Here is a 19,013-nt window from a genome sequence, read left to right as displayed (position 1 = left end):
TCAATTAGATTGACTTTGAGATAAAGGCCTACACAAGGGCGTTTTGATCCTGCAGCCTTTAGTCTAGACTGTTCCTGTGTCAGACGGTGCATCTCTGGGGATGGTCCAGACCTGGTGCTGGTCCCACTTAACCCCATGACTACAGATGTCATTAGATGAGGGGCTTTCGTTTCATGGGGGAATCAAGCTTGAAACCAAAGTGGCTCCCAGTGGCAGTTTGCAGCTACCGGCTCTGCAAGTGGTAGCATGGGGCTCTCTTGGCATGTGGACACTGCTGCTGCATGTGAGCTTAGGGTGTGACATGGTCCACCCAAGCCTCACAGCCTTGCCACACACATAGTTACATCCACTCCTCTTAGTGTGCCATTCCACGAAGGGGCTGCATGTGACAGTCATCCACATGACCTTTGTGAGTGGTTTAAATTGGCTCAAGAGCTCGGCCCATATGCAACGATTTTCAACAACCACCCGTGGCCTTGGGATATAATTCCCCAAATTTGCTGTGGCAGCCTTCATCTTTCACTCCAGCATGTGTTTCCTGTCTTCAAACCACCTCTGCAGCTCCATTTGACAGTGTGGGTTCTCGAGGGAATTCACATGAGCCGTGCTAGAGTCCACACCAGCTGCTGCCCTGCTGGTGCTCCACGTGCCTGTCCCCTGACAGCAAGCACCACACTGTGCAGGGTTTTATTGTCACATAGTGTGCCTGGGACCAGTAGCGATTATTCTGGGTGGAGCCGCAGTAGAATGAAGAAATTGCATGAGCAGGGGACCACAAATGCCTAACGTGTGAGGCAGGCATCTCACTGAAACAAAAGCATGACATACTTTTTCTTTCCAAATGAGGCGGCGAGCACTATAGCTCAAAAGCCAGCTTGCCTTTCGCTTTCTAAAATGCATACTGTGGGGAGCCAATGGCTGCCCAGCCCCACCATTGCCCAGGTAGATGCCACTCTGAAAAATCCAACACAAGTGACAGGCAGTGCAGCTGGTGAGTTTATCATAGGTGACAGCACGCCACAATGGGAAGGCTGAACCATCACCTTCAATGTCAAGTGGTTCCAGGCTATTTCTGCGGTTAGTTTTGCACTTCAACTGCCTGAGAATGGTAGGCTTTGCTGTATTCTCCAGTCTGATGAGTTTACCTGATTCTGAGCTCCTTCGGAAATGGGCCACCTGTCTCTGGCCATGCCACACTGAACAAGCCCGATCCCATCTGATCTCCGAAGCTAAGCAGGGTCAGGCCTGGTTAGTACTTGGATGGGAGATCACCTAGGAAGACCAGGTGCTGTAGGTGTAAAAAATAAAAAAAAATAAAAGACAGAAATGGGCCCCCTACGTTCAGTGGGGAGCACTTACATGGACGGGAAAGAAAGGCAGAACCCAAGTGATGGCAGGGAGTCACCGAGGACAGTCTGCGGTTAGAGGCTTGCAGGAGAAATATGTGGAGCTTGGGCAGGGAAAAGAATATCACTGTCACATGTGTGAAGGTGACTGATACCCTGGAGGTAAAAAAGAGTTTAGCAGGTACAAAGGGTAACGAGCATAATGGGGTGAAACCAAGGGAAGATGATGTCCTGGGATTTAATATTAGAAATAAACTTCCAAATGGGGATGTGTTCATCAGAGTATGTTATTGGGAAAATGAAAAACTGGCAGACCAGTTCCAGGGACATTGCAAAGAAGGTGACAGTGAAAAGCGACTGAGCAGGAGGAACTGGCAATGGGGTATGTGCTGGTGGAGCACTGGGCCAGGGCCTGCTGCTGGCCCGAAGGACGGCAGTGGATTTGCATAGGGCACCCTCCAAGCCTCAGGCCAGTTGGGGCAGCCCCTGGGTGGGGAGCTGCTGGACAGCTGGGTGGCCCCTCTACACCTCTGTTCCCGAAGTTAAGACAGTGGCGTCCTGACCTTGGAGGGCAGCGGCGCGGCGACACCTGCCTCACTGCGCGGTGGTGGTGAGAACGTCAACTGGGAATTGCAGACACCGGCATAGTGGGGGGACCTTTTATTTTATTTAATTACAATCTTCTGGACTTTCCAATAATGTACAGATTTTCAAATAAATAGCAGATTAGTCATTACTATCGAAACATCTTCCACGAGAACATTAGTTTTATTAAAAGTGCCTACGAATGGCCCCTGCCAGCTGCCTCCCCGGGCTGCTCCGAGGGCTCTTCCTCCCCCTGCAGGCAGAGGTTTATCCCGCAGCAGGACTTCCCAGTGTCGCCTGCCGTCTTGAGAGGATTCCTACTGGCTTCACATACCGACCCACCGTCCTGGCGGCCTGTCATAATTCTAGATAGGTAAGGGGGTAGTTTTATAGCAAGGCAGGAGGGGCGTCTCCCAACGTGAAAGGACCAGGTTTCATAAAAACTGTGAGTCTGTCACCACGGCTCCCTCCCTTTAATTTCTCCAACTGCTTTTCTAAAACCCCCAGGAATGAAGGCCAAGGCTGCGCTCCTGTGGGCGCTCTGGCTGGGGCCACCTCCCCCTCAGACTTCCTCCCAAACCCTCTTCCTTCTTGTTTTGCCCTCTCATCCATGTTTTTCTCTGCGTTTTTTAAACAATGTGCATAAATCGCTTCTATTTTTTTTTTTTCAATTAAACCGTGAAACCACCCTTGATATATTAGTCTACAGGAAGAAAAGAAGGTCCAAGGAAGCAGCGAATGATAGAAACACAACTTTTACTTTTCTAACTTTGGTCACCTGTGCCCCAGAGTGGGACTGCAGGCCACGCAGGAGGACACCCTGGATACGGGGACAGTCTACAGGCTCCCCTGAGACAGATTTTATAAGCTGCCTGGGGGTGGAAGAAGTCTGTCTCCAAACATCTCTCCCCAACCCCATTCAACAGTTTGGCCCCAAACGAAGCCTCAGGACTGTGTTGATCAGTGACCCAGTGCCCGGAGTCTGCCTCCCAGTCTCTCCAGGGAATGGCAGGGGTAGAGTGGCAGTGGTTTAGGAGCTGGACAGAGTGGAGGGGTCCATGGAGGGACACTCAGGGTCTAGGATATCTAAAGTGGGCTTGGCTCAGATCGTCTTTCCCAGTGGAGGAAAGGAAGGCTGGTGTCCCTTTCTCCTTCCTTCCATTCCTGCTACACAGGGTATTCTGCTCTCGATTCCTGGAGGTCCCTGGCTCACGGTGCTGTGACACTGAGGGTGGGTTCAAAAACCAGATTTCGTGCATGCATGCCTTTAAAAATACTCATTGTTTTTACTCATGTGAAGTAGCTTGCTAATCACACCCAAGTTTCAGTGGTGGTTGGTAGTATTCTGTGTCTTTACATTCCCCAGGGATGCATAATCTTGGGACTATCAGCACGGGAGCAGTGAGTTGGTTATCATCGTGAAGGGCCTGTTACATGCGCAATATGGGGACTTGGATGGTAGACCAGACAGCCAAGCCTGAGAGCTTTGTCAGAGCCCAGTGCAAGAAGCCGGCTCCTTGGCTTCTAACCCAATTCTGGGCCCGCTCTTTTTCTGTCCTGAGGCTGGTGTGTGTCTTACAGGGCAAGACCTCCCCTACTGACCCTGTGGCACTTCTGGGATGGCCTGGGAGGCCTCGGACCTCAGCGTGGGTTCTCTCACTGTGACTGGTCTAAGCAGCCATTTCCTTGAGTCTTTCTGTCTATAAAAACCTCTGTTAAATAAACAAAAAACCAATGAATGGGCCTGAGTTCACTAGCCCCGCCTGCTGCCCCACCTGCTGCCCTGCCTGCTGCCCCTCACAGTTTTGGATGGAACCATGTTTACAAAGCCCCTGTGAACTGGGAGGCACCTTGCAAACCCAGAGGAGATTATCTAATCATGGCACTGGAATAATCAGTCTGATAGCTTCTAATTTCTGAGAGAATATGCTGGCTTCCTTCCTTGGCATTACAGCCTTCGTTTCCTGTCCTCCATACCCCAACACCCTATGGCACAGTCATCACACCTTGACTAGACCCAGTGCGACAGACGTGGCTCCTCCTGACTCGCCAAGAGCCCCTGGCACCGAGGAGCCCTCTCATTTTCCTGGATCCCTGCTTATGAGACCCTTTAGCAGAACCTGCAAAAGGGGTACGAGAACGTTCTAGCCTTGATTACGATGATTATATGCACATGAACCTCCAAAGAGAAGTATTACTTAACTGGATAAACAACTTCTGGGTAGTTTTTCTTTTCTATTTTGTTTCAAGGTCTTGCTGACATGGTTGACAGGGTAACTTTTGGAAAGATTTCTGAGTCTACATGGATGTGAAGGGCTTCATCCTAGGACGTGCTAGTCACTGGAGCAGACTGTGGAGTGGAAATGAAGGAGTGAATTAATAGTCAGGGTGACACTAATTCCAGGGCATGGTTGTGGCCAGTGAGAGAGTGAACCACCTGGTGGGGAGAGAGCCATGCCCCCATCCCTCGACTGAGCCATTTCATGACCTCATGTGAGCAAGTCTCCCTCCCCACACCGAGAGCAAGTTTGCTCCTGGAGGCATGGCCCATCTGCAACGGGCTCCGGTGATTGGTGGGAACCCAGGGCTGGCGGACACGCGTGAGCGCTGAACCTAACTAGATCCGCTGGCCTTCTGCGCTTCCACGAAATCAAACGTCCAGCTCTGAAGATAGTTTCGTCTTTGCTTACAAAGGCCTTGTGTGCAGGAGATGGCAAGCCACTTCTTTGAACCTGAGGGTCCCAAGAGCACAGGCAGAGTGCTATGATGCTCCAGCCGCAGTGTTCGGAGCTGGCGAAACAGATCAGCTGGCTCTGTTCCTGGAGAAGTGGCGGTCCAGCTAGGTGCATGGGTGTGTGGCCTCATGCCTGTGCAGGAAGCGCTCTGCAGGTTGTGGGGTGTTGTCACTGACCCGCATGGCAATGAAGGTGGCATGGGAAAGAGGCTAGATGAGGGCTGGGCCCACAGAGTCTCCAGTGCTTCCTCCTCCCTAGCTGCCACCCCATAGGTTAGGACTCTCTGGTCTCCCTTCTCTCTGAGTGAGGAAAACAAGAGGATCTGCCTCAGAGGGCTAGGCAAGCTTGCTAAGTTACATCATGCTTCCTCTACGAGTGGTGATCACATGCCCTGCTCATCTCATCGCGCTGATCCTGTGACCCCGAGGTTGCTGCTGCTTCCCAAGTGAGAAGGCTGCCTCCTGCCACCTGTCAGGCTGCACCCATCCTGCCACTTCCGAGCCCACCAGGCAGGTTCCTGGCCATTCCAGGCTAGCTCTGCGCTAAACGGTGTGCAGCTGGGGGCGGGGGGCCCTCCTCTCCTTCCTGTGGGACCCGGCGACTGGAGGCAAGCCTGAACACATGCTGCCTAATGACAAGTTCATCCTCCCAGGGAGAGGAACAAGGGGGTACCTTTCAACCCACAGAGTGACAATAGAACCCCTATCTGGTGTGGGTGATCACATGAATAGGACAGCTCCATCCATCTCCACCAGCTTCCTGGTCATGGTGCCCAGCGGCACCAGAGGTGGTGGCCACTTCAGGAAGGGCACAGGAAAGGGCTGGGGACACACGTGGAGAACCAAGGCGAGTCTGGGTTTAAGGACAGACCTTGCTCTTCACTGATTACTGACCAGAAGAACACATAGGTCATTGGTGCAACCATGACGTTATACTTCTAAATAAATCCTCATGAAAATGTAAGTCACTTCTTGATAAGTTCCGGGTACACCATCTTGCTTGAAGCCTGGGAACCCAATCCCTTTGGTTTGTGTTGTTATATTCTTTGACAGTGTGGTTTACTTTTATCTCCAAAGAAAAAAAAAAATGTAAATAAAGGCTGATGAGGGAGACCAACAGCTACACTGTTCTGAGAGTCCATGGTCACCCAGGGTGTGATGGTTGGCAAGGAACTACAGATATTCAGAAGGGACATGAGACCCATCCCAAAGGCACCATCCCAACGTTAAGATGAAGAAAGCCTGCATTTCAGAATGGGCAATACACTGAGGGAAATGTAAATGAGGATGTTTTTAAGGATGGCTTATCTAGTGGTCCCCAACCTTTCTGACATTAGGGACCAGCACTCTCATGAGAATCTAACACTTGGTGATCTGAGGTAGAGCTGAGGCAGTGATGCTAACGCTGGGGAGCAGCCGCAAATCCAGATGAAACTTTGCTTGCTAGCCCGCCGCTCATCTCCTGCTGTATGGCCCAGTCCCTAACAGGCCATGACCGGTACCAGTCTACAGCCCCGGGGGTTGGGGACCCCTGACTTATACTTTGTCACCAAACCGAGTTGGTGGTGCTTATTGACAAGTGCTGCCACTGTCTCTTGAAGGAGTTGGGCTCATTCCCAGCAATAAGCAGCAGCAGAAAGAAAGCTCTGCTAGCAGTGTCCCCAGACTGACACAGTAGGTACAGTATCAACAGCAAAGGCAGCCACAGAAGGAAGGACATGGGACCTAGCACGGCCTCACTGGCTTCTCATCTGTGCTAGTGGCCCAGGCAAGTGGGAAGGAGGTGCGGACTGTGTGTGGGAGTCCCTTCGGTGGCTGAAATGGGAGAGTCATGTGCTGTTTTGCGGTCCAGATTGGCCATCCTGGGTTAGTTCTGTCGCAGGCACCTCACTGTTGTGCTGTAATTTTTCTTTACTGGTCTATGTAAAACCAACCTGCGAAGCAAGTCTTCTGAGCAGCTGTCCCCAGGGCCTCTGTGCGCTGGCTCAGAACTTTGGTCTGGGGTTCACAGGGGCTGGCAGAACGTGGCCCCAGACTTTGGAGCACAGCTCCCTGGTGCTGCAGGGGTGGAGGGAGCCCTTCACGGCACCCCACCCTGGAGACCAGCTTTCCTGGTCTTTGTATTTCCTCAGATGGTACTCGGCACAGGCAAGGAGAGCACTATTAGTAAACAAAGCAAATCAATTTTCAAAGCCCAGGTGCTTTTGAGTTTGTGAAATAAATCAGTTGCTGTTTTCCATAAGACAGTGGGGGAGCAGGTGATGGGGCAGTCCTCGTTGTCCCTCTGCTGTCCCAGGCCCCCACACATTACCTTCTTTTCCCGCTGCTCCTCCAGCACCCCTGTGAGGATTCTCTCTGGCTGGGCCCTCCTGGGGTTGGACCGACTATGCCACTTTTTTTTGTTTTTTAGCAAAATGGTTAGCAATGAAAGAGTTGAGTTTGGGGAGAAACCTTTTTTAAAGCAAACTATGGAGAGTGACGGTTGAGAAATGCCATTTTAGGAAACTTTTTGCTGTAATCCTTTAATAGCTGAGTTGTTGCTAACTTCTCGTCGTTGTCATCCCTGCCTACATGTCCCAGAGTGGACTAGGTGGAAAGGCTGGGTTCCAATTCGAATGCACTTTGTTGTCACATCACACAGAGGGCCATTTCCCTTTGTCAGAGCCCTGTGGTTCACGGTGCCGTCGGCTGCAGAACAGTCACTTCACATGGCTTTGCCACAGCTCGTCTTCATCTGAATTTGTCTTACAGCTTAATTTTCATTCCCAACAAATTATGCAAGATGGAAAATGACACTTGGAAGAGAATGAATGAGTGATTAATACACATTCTTGTGATAGTCAAATGGTGGCCATTTACTGATCTGTCTCTGGATAAAATATAAGTCACTGATTCTCAGTTGCTGAACAAACCGACCAAGTACCTGAGCCAGCTCCTGGTTGAAGACCCCTGCGGGCAGGCATTTACCTGGGATTTTAATTGCTCCTTTGTATGACTTCTGTCAAGACAGCTTAACTTGTGGTAAAACATTTGGTGTCACTCTGGGTTTTCCTTGTTGTCAGCAGTTCTATGTGTTAAGTGAGGGAAAGTCCGTCTTATCAGAATGGTCGTTTCCAGTGGTGGCCCGAAGATTCGATTCAGACCTGTTTAGGAAACTCCATGTTGATCAACAGCTCCCTCCCTCTGCACTCTGTCCCCTGTGGCCCTCCACCCTCTGTCACTATCCTGGGGGATTGGTTGTGAAAGTGGAATTATTCCACTTGTCACCCATTGCTCCACTTTCTTTTTAATCGATCTTAAGCAAAGGAGAAGACACAGGGAAGGTTTGTGTTCTGTAAATAAGAGCTAAATCTTGTCAGATTTCTAGGCTGGAAACCAACCAAACAAGACGTGTTCACAGGAGTGGTCGCCTCTGAACTAAGTATAGACTGGAGGTAAATCTGATGGCCTCTGACATCTTTAAATGTCAAGTCCACAGATGACATCGTGCCTAGTGATCGAACTCCCTTTAAAATATACTTCATGTAAATACATTTTTGTGAAACCACAAGCTGTTTCTCTCAGTTTTGTTTTCAGCTGGCTTTGATAAAGAGATTGGCATTCTACAGCTAATTAAACAGCTTTCAAGCCAACATCAATGAAAGACTTAGACTCAGAAATACCCGACACTCTTCATGGTCCAGGGGTGTCCACAGCGCTTCTCAACCGTGCTGACAGACCCCATCGCGGGAGGACTGTTGAGCTCTGACCTGAGCTTACAACCCAAGTCACAGATCCAGGCTTGGTTCTGTCTTTGTCACCGTTTCTCCAACACAGTGAGCTGGAGTCAGACTGACAAGAAATGCATTTCTTGTTTCTGTGTTCACTTAGATGTGTTAGTATTTTCTCTAGTACAGATTCCTTCCACTTGTTACATATTTCACTGCAGAACCAGAAAGCTATTTGCTTTTTCTTTGTGGAGAATAGAAAATGAAATGCGAGAGACCTTGTTTCCAGGTCAAGAATTTTGAGTTTCTGGGCTGCTCTCACCTTTGTCTTTCTCATTTTTTCCCAGTTACACTTATTTCTAGATTCTGGAAATTATTACTTGCTTTAAAAAAAGAAAAAAGGTTGGTCTTTCTAATTTTACACTTGAACTTGCTCTAACCCTCAAAGCAAGATTGCTCTAACAAAATTGTTGTCATCATTTTATGCAAGATTGATTGGGTTAGAGTAAAAAGGTACATCTAGTAAATGGAAGGAAAACTCTATTTTACTCACACTCAGGAGTGCCTCTAAATATAACAATGCTATTTAAAAATTTTGGTGTTAACAAATGCATTTTGTGAAAAAAAGGAAGAACAAGTCAGCTAGTTACATGTGAAGTAATTGCACTAAAACATTAATTTTTAATGTGGAAGAGTTCACATTTGATTTATATACTTTCAAAAAAGTGGATTTTTTTTTTAATGCTTTGAATATGTTTTCAGTGAAAGCATTTGTGCCATGCAACTCTGCTCTTAAGAAATTCCCGGGTTATAGACATGACCGAGGGTGAACTTGAATTTGTTCCGTGAGCATGGCCTTTTAATTGTGGTGAAACAGAGTTTAGAATGACAACGGTTCTGAAGAAAGTGCTTCAAGACCATGTCATGTTTCACTCTTTCCAGATGACTAACATGCCCATCTCCCAGGTCTTCTGTCGGGGGACGGGGAGACGTGTGGTTCGAAGGAGCGGCGAGCGTGAGGCGGGTCAGGCTTCTCTGTGTGTGAGCATTTGGTTTTGTTGGATGGGTTCAGGGCAGGTATGCCAGGGTGAGACACTCATACAGAAAATGTCTCAAGGTGACAAATTCAGGTGATTACCAGAGTCTTCTTACGCCCTGTCATCTCTAGCTGTAGTGTTCATTCAAAGTTTTTTGGTTTGTTTGTTCTTTCATAAGTCAAGCTACTTGCTTTAAAGTGTCAGAACACTCACGTAATGTAGAAAAAATTTGGAACTTGAAAACATGAAGAGTAAATTTTGAATCCCATACTTTATGTCTGGTGTTAAACAGTGTCACATATTACCTGGGGCAGGAGGTGATACTACCCTGCCACTGTCATCGCTTCAAGTTTACCAAAGCCAAGGCTCCCTCGCTGACAGTGTTTTGCACTGACCACAGGTGTGCCTGTTCTGCAGGGTTCAGAATCCCTCCTTGCTAACTTCCATGTCAGTCAATTCTGTTTTCAGTGCTCTCCCTGGATTCTGTTACTGGTTTTTACTTCTTTTCACTGTTTTTTTGCTTGTCTCTGTTTTATGAAGAAATCCACTTTCAGGAGCAGTGTCTTCTCATTCCCTGTGGTGTTTCCTTTCTTTACTACTTTAAGAATTTTTCAGTATGAACAGATTAGGAGCATACATATTGTGTAAAGAATGTGGGGGGAAAAGAATTAACTAATTTTTAAATTGTTTGAGATTAGGACAATACCCGGCTGATCTACTGCTGTTTTTCAAATTGTTCCTCAATTTAGTCAAAACACTGAGTAGTCCTTTTTCTAACAGACATATTAAAAAAAGCTTAACTTTTCTAAATGAAAAAAGCAAGAAAACGAAAATGATCCAAATATTGCTTGAAAAATCTAGAAAGGTCTCCATGCTGTTGTGAACAATTCTGTGTCTTTATGGAGAGTTGTTTGGGCTTTTTAGAAACTCATTAATTTGATTGTACGAACCTGAGTGTTATCAGGAAAAGAAGCTTTAGAAAATGGTTTCAGAATGTGTCATTTTCTCCTTGGTTTAATCTGAGATATAGTGTGTGGGTATGCTGGTATTTTAAAGTCTAAAAGTGTTGTATAGATTGCTGTGCCTTCAAATATGAGGTGGGGTTGCAAGCAGAGGGGTTTTCTTCAGTCTTCTGTCTGAAATTCTGCTTTTCTTCCAAGGACTGATTCTTGGATTTTTAGCAAGAATGCTTTCATTCTTTTTTTTTTAATTTTCAATTTATTTGTTGTAAATAAGTAGAAACAAATTTTAACAAGCCCTGTCAGCTTTCTATCATTTTGATCTTCATATTTAATATTTCATAAAATAAAACCTTGTGTTTTCATTTAAACTAGTTTCATTATTTTTTTTTTGAAATGATTTGCGGTATAAGACTGCCATTTGGTTTCAATATTAATATATAAGATGAACTACGTGGGTGTCATTTATTTTCAGTAGTAAATAACTGCTTAACCGATTATTTTGCCTTAGCATAATTTGATTGACTCCTTTAGAATTTTGCTCTGCAGGATTGAAGTAATATTTGATGTGTGTATGAGAAATAGAAATGACGAGTCGTGTCATTAAAAGCAAGTTTCATGGTGTCATGGTGGTCAGAATCGGGGAATGTCGTGTAGCTGGTTTCAAAATCCAGTCAGTAGGTTAATCGGTAATTATTCTTTTTTCCAGGAAAGCCTGATTAGATTGTTTCAGAATTTCAATTTGCTAGAATTCTTCGTTTAAATCTGTTATGTGTATGTGTCATTTTGACCTTAAAAGGGGGTTAATTTAGTAAGAATAGCTACCTTTTCTGTTTGTATTGTGGCTTATTCAATTTCTCATAAACTGTATTTGGTAGCTAAAATGTTGAAAGCAGTTTGGGAACAAAATGTCTGCTTAAACCATGACAAAATTGGCCACAATTTGCCGATTGGGCTGATAACAAAAGCCAGCAACACAAAATAGGTAAAAAAAACAGTTTGTTCGGTGATGTGAGACCACTGAAGTTCTTTTTGCATGTTTTTTTTTTTTTCATTCTGATGTTTGTGTTGTACGTGAAGAGAAGTTTTTGCTCACCCATAGATTCTGATTAACCACTTCATCTAGTGGATTTCTTTTAAAAGTTCAGAAAGCAAGCTGCTCCTGGCAGCTGAGAGACATTTGGGTTAAAACCCAGCTTTGCACCTACTCTCCACATTTCAGCCAAGCTCCAGCTGGTTCTGAATGTATCAAAGCTCATAATTTGATCTTGTAAAGCAGCACTTAAATTCTATTTTTTTTTCAAGTCTTCAACATTGAATTATAAGGTTGTTACTACATTCTTGCAAGTATAAAACAAAAATTATAGTTAGCAGTTAAAGAAAAAAAAAAACACTTCTATACCTGAGCACACAGTAGACAGAAATTTCAACAGCTAAATATACACGTTGATTCTCATATTATTTTCACAGACTGCAAACAAATATTAATGTTTTACACGAGACAATACATTTTTTTCAAGTGATAGAAAGAGATAACAGCATCCTCTCTCTCCTGTTGTTTTGACTTCTGCCTTGAGTGTGTGTGAGATGGTCTCTTTATTTAGGAGGGGGGGTGGAATCTTAAAAATCATATACTCTGGAGCAATAATTAGGATGAGGTTTATGTTTTTACTTATTTAATCTTTGTTTTCACAAATAAATACAAATAACTCAAACTGAAACCTGATGGCTTTGGTGATAATAAAATAGCAGCCACGGGGAAATTTTCTTCATTTTAATGTTCTTTCACAACCCACATTCAGTTTCGGTAGGAAAATTATTAACCTTTCAACAGGGTGCTTCAACATGGGTTCACAATACACTCCTGAGTATGATTTGCAGGTTTTGGTTCTATTTTGAGATTTTGGTATGCAGTTTTTTTCTTTTTTCTTTTCTTTTTTCTTTTCTTTTTTTCAGACCTTGGCTTTCTTAGTCTGACTTGAAATCCTTTGGTCACCTTTCAGTGTGTGCACACTTTCAGTGTGTGTGTTTATTCGCATTTTGGGGGGAAGATCCCTTTTCCTGTCCTCCTTGTGTTCTGCTCTGGGAAAGAGGAAATGTTTGAGCCTCCCGCTTTACTCATTGTCATTCTTGGGTGAATTGAGTGAGTCCTGTTTCTATTTTTAAAGTCCAGTGGAGCTGCATTCCTGAGAGGGCAGATGGCTGTGTGTTCTGCACCTGACTTTGTGGCCTCAGTGTCCTTAAAGAAAAGCCAGTGCAAGCTTGTTGTCCCGAAGGGCTGCACAGCCATTGGCCTAGATGTGAGGCCAGGACATGCTGTCACCTGGGCTGACTGCTGCTAGGGCTGCACTTCTGGAAGTTGCATGGGGGAGGGAGTCCCAGTCCATAACTCAGGACAGCGGGCCGTGGGGCATGAGAGGCGGTCTGTGGGACAGTCCCCCGACGCAGTTTCCATTCTGGGCGTCCTCTTCCCCACGTCTGGCGGGACAGCCACACCTGTAAGGGGGCCTGAACAGGGCACAGCCCTGCCATGCACATGGCCTTATCTCGGCCAAGTCTGTGCCTTGGAACCCAAAGCCCCGCTCCTTGCTTGGTCCCCACTGTCTGAGAGCACCCCACACAGAGGGAAATGGAAACGGAGGAACACGCGTTTATCTGTAACAAATGTGTGCACTTCCAGTTCTGCCACTTGCAGTGTCGCTGGGTTTGTGTGTGTATGTGTGTTTTTTCTTCTTCTTCTTCTCATACTTCCTGTATGAGGTTAGTTTTTAAAAAATGATAAACAAACTACTTTTTTTTAGCTTTTTGGGGCCTGGTTGCCTCCTACCTGTCTGCGGGGCGAGCATTTTGCTGGTGCCCCCACCTGGGCATGGTCAGAGTTGGGTGAGAAATTTTCCCCTGTTCCCCAGGGTGGCAGTGAACAGAGTCAAGCCAGTGGTCACATCTTCTATTATCTCATTTGAGAAAAATACCAGTGGACCTCAGGGCTCAAACACCGTCTTCAGGCAAAGCGAACCAAGCATGGGGGCAGGGGCCCCAGGGGTGTGCAGTGCGGCCAGCAGACAGTGTGATGAGCAGGGAGGGCCCTCTGGTGCGGGTTGGTGCAAGTGGGATCCCCAAGTGCTCTGCCCAGGCTGCAGAGGGGCAGCACCCAGAAAAGGAGCTAAGAGATGAGGGGAGTTGACACCTGTCCTCAGTCACCCCAAGAGCTTGCTGACTATTTGGACAACTTCTGGCCTCTTGCTCCATCCCCTCGTGGGGTCTCAGGAGAGAGCCACCATGAAGCACATGGACACTAAGCCAAGAACAACAGTGGATGGCCGACTTGCAGTTATGCACGGTCACTGGAGACAGAGCCACAGCCCCGTGCCCAAGAGCATCTCCAGGGGCCCGAGTCAGTCAGCACCGGTATTTCTGGGCCTGAGTCTGAGTCACCGGGGCTTGTGAAAGTAGGATTCCTGGGCCCTGCCTGCAAAGTTTCCAATTTAGAAAGTCTGGGAAGGGCAAGAAGTCTGCATTTCTGGCAAATGTCCGGGTTACATGACGCTGCTGGTCCAGAGGACTACAGGGCGCCACTCTGACAGCTGTGATGACTGGGCACCCCAAGGTCTCACAGATCCTGCTGGCTGTCTGCATTTTCCTCTGAGGCTTAGGGTCCCTTCATATTTCCAGGTACAACCTTGGACATAAAACCAGCCTTTCTGAAGGCCCCGTACATCTCCCAGTAACCAGACAGCAAGGTTACCTGTCATGATGTCAACCAGGTCTGCTAAGCTATTTTCAAGGCATAGTTCTTTGAAGAGTGGGCTTAATCTTACGAACAGAGAAAGCAGCCATGCCAAGGGAGGTGTGGCTGAGTCAGGAAATAACCAGCGAGGGGACCTGTGGGTCATTCACCCTTCTCTCTGTTTCCACCTTTGGTACCAATAGAGGGATGACTGCTCTGTCCCAGAAAGTAGGCAAACTGCCAAGGTCCTCAAGGTCAGGGGGCTGGCTGGAGTCACCTGTGAGTGCCTGTTCATCCCTGAAGGTGGCCGAGCATCACCGTCAGGATGCTGGGTTGGAAGTGGGTACAGCTTACTCCTTGTTGTTGGATGCTCCCAGGTGAGAGAGAGACCCTAAGGGTATGATCTGAGGGGCAGGAGCTTCTGGCCAGGGGGACTGAGTGTATCCTGGAGTCACTCTGGGGCTGGCTTGCACTCTGCTGCCAAGGATTGAGGGAAATGGGTCTTTCTGGGTTCAGATAGGCCTGTAGTGATGCAGGGAACACTTTAGAAACTGTTTCTTGGGGAGATCCCTCGAGGAGACTGTCTCATCCTCTCAGCCTTACATGGCTTCACCTCTCCATGTGGGAGCCCTTCAGAGACAAAGTAGAGGCCTTGGATGTGCGTCCCTAACCCGCCTGACAACATCTTCCTTTCACAAGGTGACATGGGTATGTCACTTATCCCTAAACTCACCTGTGATGAACAACGTAGGCTTCCTGAGTATGCTGTCTTGGTCCTGACTTTCTGAAAAGTGAGGACAGTGGGCCTGAGAGCCAATGCCCCAGTGTTGCTGGGCACACACTGTCCCCTCTCACAGAGAGGACACACTTTACCTCCTCCCATGTGGTCACAATCAGCTGAGGCATGGCATCAGAATGCCAGTGTGGGCTGCTGGTTTTCCCAAATGCTGATGGAGACCTAGAGCCCAACGGGCTCGGGTGTGTCTGCCCTGGACGGCTGGGGACTCTGCCATGGCCTCTCAGGATGGCGTGTGGGCAGCACCGTGGATGTCATAGCAGAGTGATATCTGTGATCTTCCTGTCCTCATTTGGGACTCAGTGCCCAGGGAGTAGAGGCTGAGATCGAATGGAGGGGCGACGCGCCTGCCTGGGAGCCTTCAGTGGGCCTGTGGGTGTCTGAGCTGCTGTTCTTTCTCCCAGTGTCTCCTGCCAGGAGCCTTTTGTTCCACTGCCAGCAGCACATGGTGTGATTTGGGAGCTCGCTCAGGAGCACCCAGCAGGTCTGCACCACATCCGAGGTCCCTGGTAAGGGAGGGACCAGGTTCATGGTGTGGTGTGTGACCCTGAGGCCGCCCCTCAGACCCAGGGGACAGCAATGCTGTGTGCCCACAGTGGGCAGACCACCGGGGCTCCCTGAATTCTAGAGACTTGAGGGAGCTGGAGTGAGAGCGAGGGAGAAATGTGTGACCTAAGCTCCTCCAGGCCTGTCCCAGCATGAGGAAGCACTGGGGAAGCCACATGTGTAGTGGCTCTGGTGAGAGCCTAGCCTTTGGATGTTGCTGGGTGGGCTGCCTTGGATGTCTTTGGTGGTGACTGCATAGCCAGGCCAGCGCAGAATCCCAAGGGATGGGTTCACCCATGCCAGAGCTCAGACGAGCCAGCTCAGGCCGTGCGTGGAATCTGGGACTAGATAGGAGCAACTCCAGTCTGCATCCCAATGATGTCCCTTCCAGTGTGGCCTGAAGAAAGTTGCCAAGTTCCTCCTTGTGTGCCTGAGAGATGGTCCTCTCTGTGACTCTGGTCGCATCCACATGCCTGGTACTCTACACTGAAGCCGGGCTGGGGCCCAGGTTTCTCACTCACTCAGACTGGGGCAGAGAGGAGTCCAAGTTCTTAAGTGCCCCACCCCCACCCCGCATCGTGGGGGTGAACGAAAGAACCAGGCTTCCCCTGCCACCCATGCCGGCCACCAGTGCATTTCTTGGTTCCTGTTTCTCTCGCCCACCCAGGAAGGCTCTGCATGTAAAGCCTGGGCGCTCGTCTGGACTGTTATATGTGACAATACACCAGGAAGCTGGTTTTCCCAGAAGACTCTCCTCAGCAGCATTGTCCCCATGTGTTAGATCCCACAGGGTCACCCCATCTCAGGAAGCATATACTTCACTGCCACTAGTAAATGAAGACTGATGACAAACATGAAGGCTGAGGCATTTGTGTGAGTGTGCTGACTCCTGTGTAGGGGACCCCAAGGCAGAGAGATTGGGGAAAACAGTACAGAATTTGAAGAGATACGTGGAGGCGGCCACAACCGGCCCTGAGTGTGGGGAGGTAGGATGGCATGTGGGAGATGTTGCCTCGTCGCTGGCAGCACGGACAGCCCTCAGCCCATGCCGTCGCCCTGCAGGCCGGCATGAGTGCTGGCTGCACAGATGCTTGGGACACACACAATGCGCCAGTGTGAGCGGCCTCCCGTACTTTCTGAGCTCTCGGGGTCTGGTGCAGACTATGCCAAGGACTATGGAGCCCTTCCGAAAGCATTCACCCCTCCCCTCTTTGGAGGGCCTTGTGCCCTTGACAAAAATCAGAGAAGGGGGGTGGGGCTCCGGTTCCCTGCGAACCAGAGCTATGTCTGGGCGGATTGCACAGGGTGGCGATAGCCGGGCCCCCAAGAAGCTGTGAGTCGTCATGGGCAGAGCCTGGCTCTGCTCTCACCATCAGGAGTGGTTGACAGATAAGGCACAGGGTGTGGCGGGCAGGCATGGAGCTGACCTCCCCACACGGTGGTGCTTTCTCTGACATGGAGTTTCTGCAAACGACATCTTCTTGGGAGCCGAAATGTGTGGGTCTCAGGTGGCAAAGCAGGACTCAGTAGGACTATAGCCATGGGCTATCCTCAGGCCTTCGCCAGGTCAGGGCCCCCTTCTCCTCCTCCCTTCCCAGCCTCACTGGGGCTGTGGTACTGGCTCCTTGGCTGCAATGCTTTCATGTCCTGGGGACCAACTCTCCCGGGATGTGGAGAAGGGAGAAGACTGGAGGTCATGCCCTCCTCCCAGTCCATCTTCATGTGGTAACAATTCTGTGGTGACCTCCTTTTCGTCTCTTTGGATCTTGAGGAGGAGGCTGAGGGCATCGCCTCAGCAAACCCTGGGCTGTCCTGAAAGTCTTGTGTGACTTTTCAGCTGGGCCAACAGGGACACCAGGAGATGAACCTCAGTTGCACAGGACAGCCCCTGACCCAGTAAGCAGGCAGAGAGCTTCTGGGAGCCTCTACCTTTTCAGTGTGTTCTGCATTATTTTTAAAAGGACGCCGCAACCCCAGCACCACTGTAACCCTTGTCGGTTCCGCTATCTGCATGGGCACCGAACAACTCGGCCCCCAGCTCAAGGTGGCATTTTCATTCTGTCTTTCCCTTCTTGGTCTCTACATACCTGGATGACTGTCTCTCAGTGTGGTTGGCAGTGACCTGTGTTTTTCATACATGTTTTTGTTTCAGAATAACTGGGAGATGAAACAGGAAGCTCTATGACACACTTGATCGAAAATGACACAGACAAAAAAATTCAGGACTCAGTCCCCTTCAGTGCCTCCACCTGCTGCCTGCAGCCCATGGCCGGGATGCAGATGATGGCTCTGCCTTCAGACCTGGCTCTGACTGACGGCCTTGGACTTCAAGGGCCTCTGTGCTGGCTGGTGGTATGTCTGTGACATGACAGCCACAGTCTGGTCTGGGTGGCTTCCCATTTATCTGGCCATTCTCTCTGTGTCTTAATCTCTTGTTCTTTATTAAAAGCAAAACTGAAAAAAAATTGTTTGCTTATTGGCTATATTTAAACACTAATTTAAAGGAGACCAAGCAGCATTTGAGATGAATTTCTATAGGACCACAAGAAGCCCTGCCATAGCCACTCACCTTTGGAACCATGTTGACCTTGGATCTCTTATTTCTCAGCCTCGTGCATCCTGCCTATTCTCTGGCCTCTCTAGATGACCTCTCAAGAGTCAGTACTGGTGCACTGGCATTTGGGGAAAACACTGGAAGTCATCAGAAGTGGTTGCACTGTGGCCAGGGTTGCAGATGGTGGCCTCTAAGGCGTCGCTGACCTCGAGCTTCAAATGGGGACTTTGTCTTCTCAGCAGCTGCCCTTTCTCCCTCCACGCATCAGTCGTTCATTCACGTCTTCGTTCCACACAGATTTCTTTGGGGCCTGCTGTGCTGTGTGCCAGGCTCTGGAGGCAAAGCGATAGGTGGGCCCGACTCTGCCCCAGCCTTCCCGCACCTCGAGCCTGTACGAGTGGGCATCGCTGGAGCTTTGCCCGAGAGTGCAGAGGGCTGTGCAGTCAGCACATCATGGGCAGACAGCATGGCATCCCATTCGGGTATCCTGACTTCTTAAATCCACCCTGAGATCTGAGCCCCTGGAATTGGCAACGAAATATTCCTTTAACATGGGTAAGTGTCAAAGCGTTCCTTCTGTGGAGGTCACCTCTTCTCCCAACCTGAGTAGGGCAGTCTGATCCTCCTGGGGACCCAGCTCAGAGGCCATTAGCAGTTTCCTCCCAGTACTTCTTGTCACCTTCACTTTTCACTTGGCAAACATCAAGAATAATTTAAAATGACCGTGTGTACTGTTTGCTCTTCTCAGAGTAATTAATCCCTACGCAAGGAGGATAATGTCCGCCCCGTGTGCATGGCCTGGTATACGCTGCCAGCCTCAGCCACGTGTCCCTTCCTCAGGGAAACACCTAGCCACCGTGTTCTGAGAAGGCCCCCTCCGTTTCTCTCTACTTCACGACTCCACTTTATTTTATGATATACTTTCCCCTCTGCTGGTTCTATGTCTCCTGGTCCCGGAACATGAGGAGGAAGCACACAGGGTGTTGAAGACAGCAGCACAGAGCCCCTGCAAGCGCGAGCAG

At 48.8% G+C, this 19,013-nt stretch overlaps 1 long non-coding RNA gene and 1 pseudogene across 1 annotated transcript in view; both read left to right on the top strand.

Annotated features, from left to right (window-relative positions):
• The window catches only part of LOC118605484, a 54,274-nt gene extending 36,372 nt beyond the window's left edge, over nucleotides 1-17,902 (top strand). The window contains exon 2 of the long non-coding RNA XR_004952187.1: nucleotides 17,590-17,902. This is a non-coding gene — a long non-coding RNA (uncharacterized LOC118605484). The remainder of the gene's footprint in view (nucleotides 1-17,589) is intronic.
• On the top strand, nucleotides 1,179-1,297 carry LOC118606183 (annotated as a pseudogene).
• Nucleotides 17,903-19,013: the final 1,111 nt, after the last annotated feature.

This window comes from Rousettus aegyptiacus, unplaced genomic scaffold (genome assembly GCF_014176215.1).
Source record: "Rousettus aegyptiacus isolate mRouAeg1 unplaced genomic scaffold, mRouAeg1.p scaffold_m13_p_7, whole genome shotgun sequence".
Taxonomy (NCBI): Eukaryota; Metazoa; Chordata; class Mammalia; order Chiroptera; family Pteropodidae; genus Rousettus; species Rousettus aegyptiacus.
The sequence above is the reverse complement of the archived record's forward strand: the minus strand, read 5'-3'. Positions and strand labels throughout refer to the sequence as shown.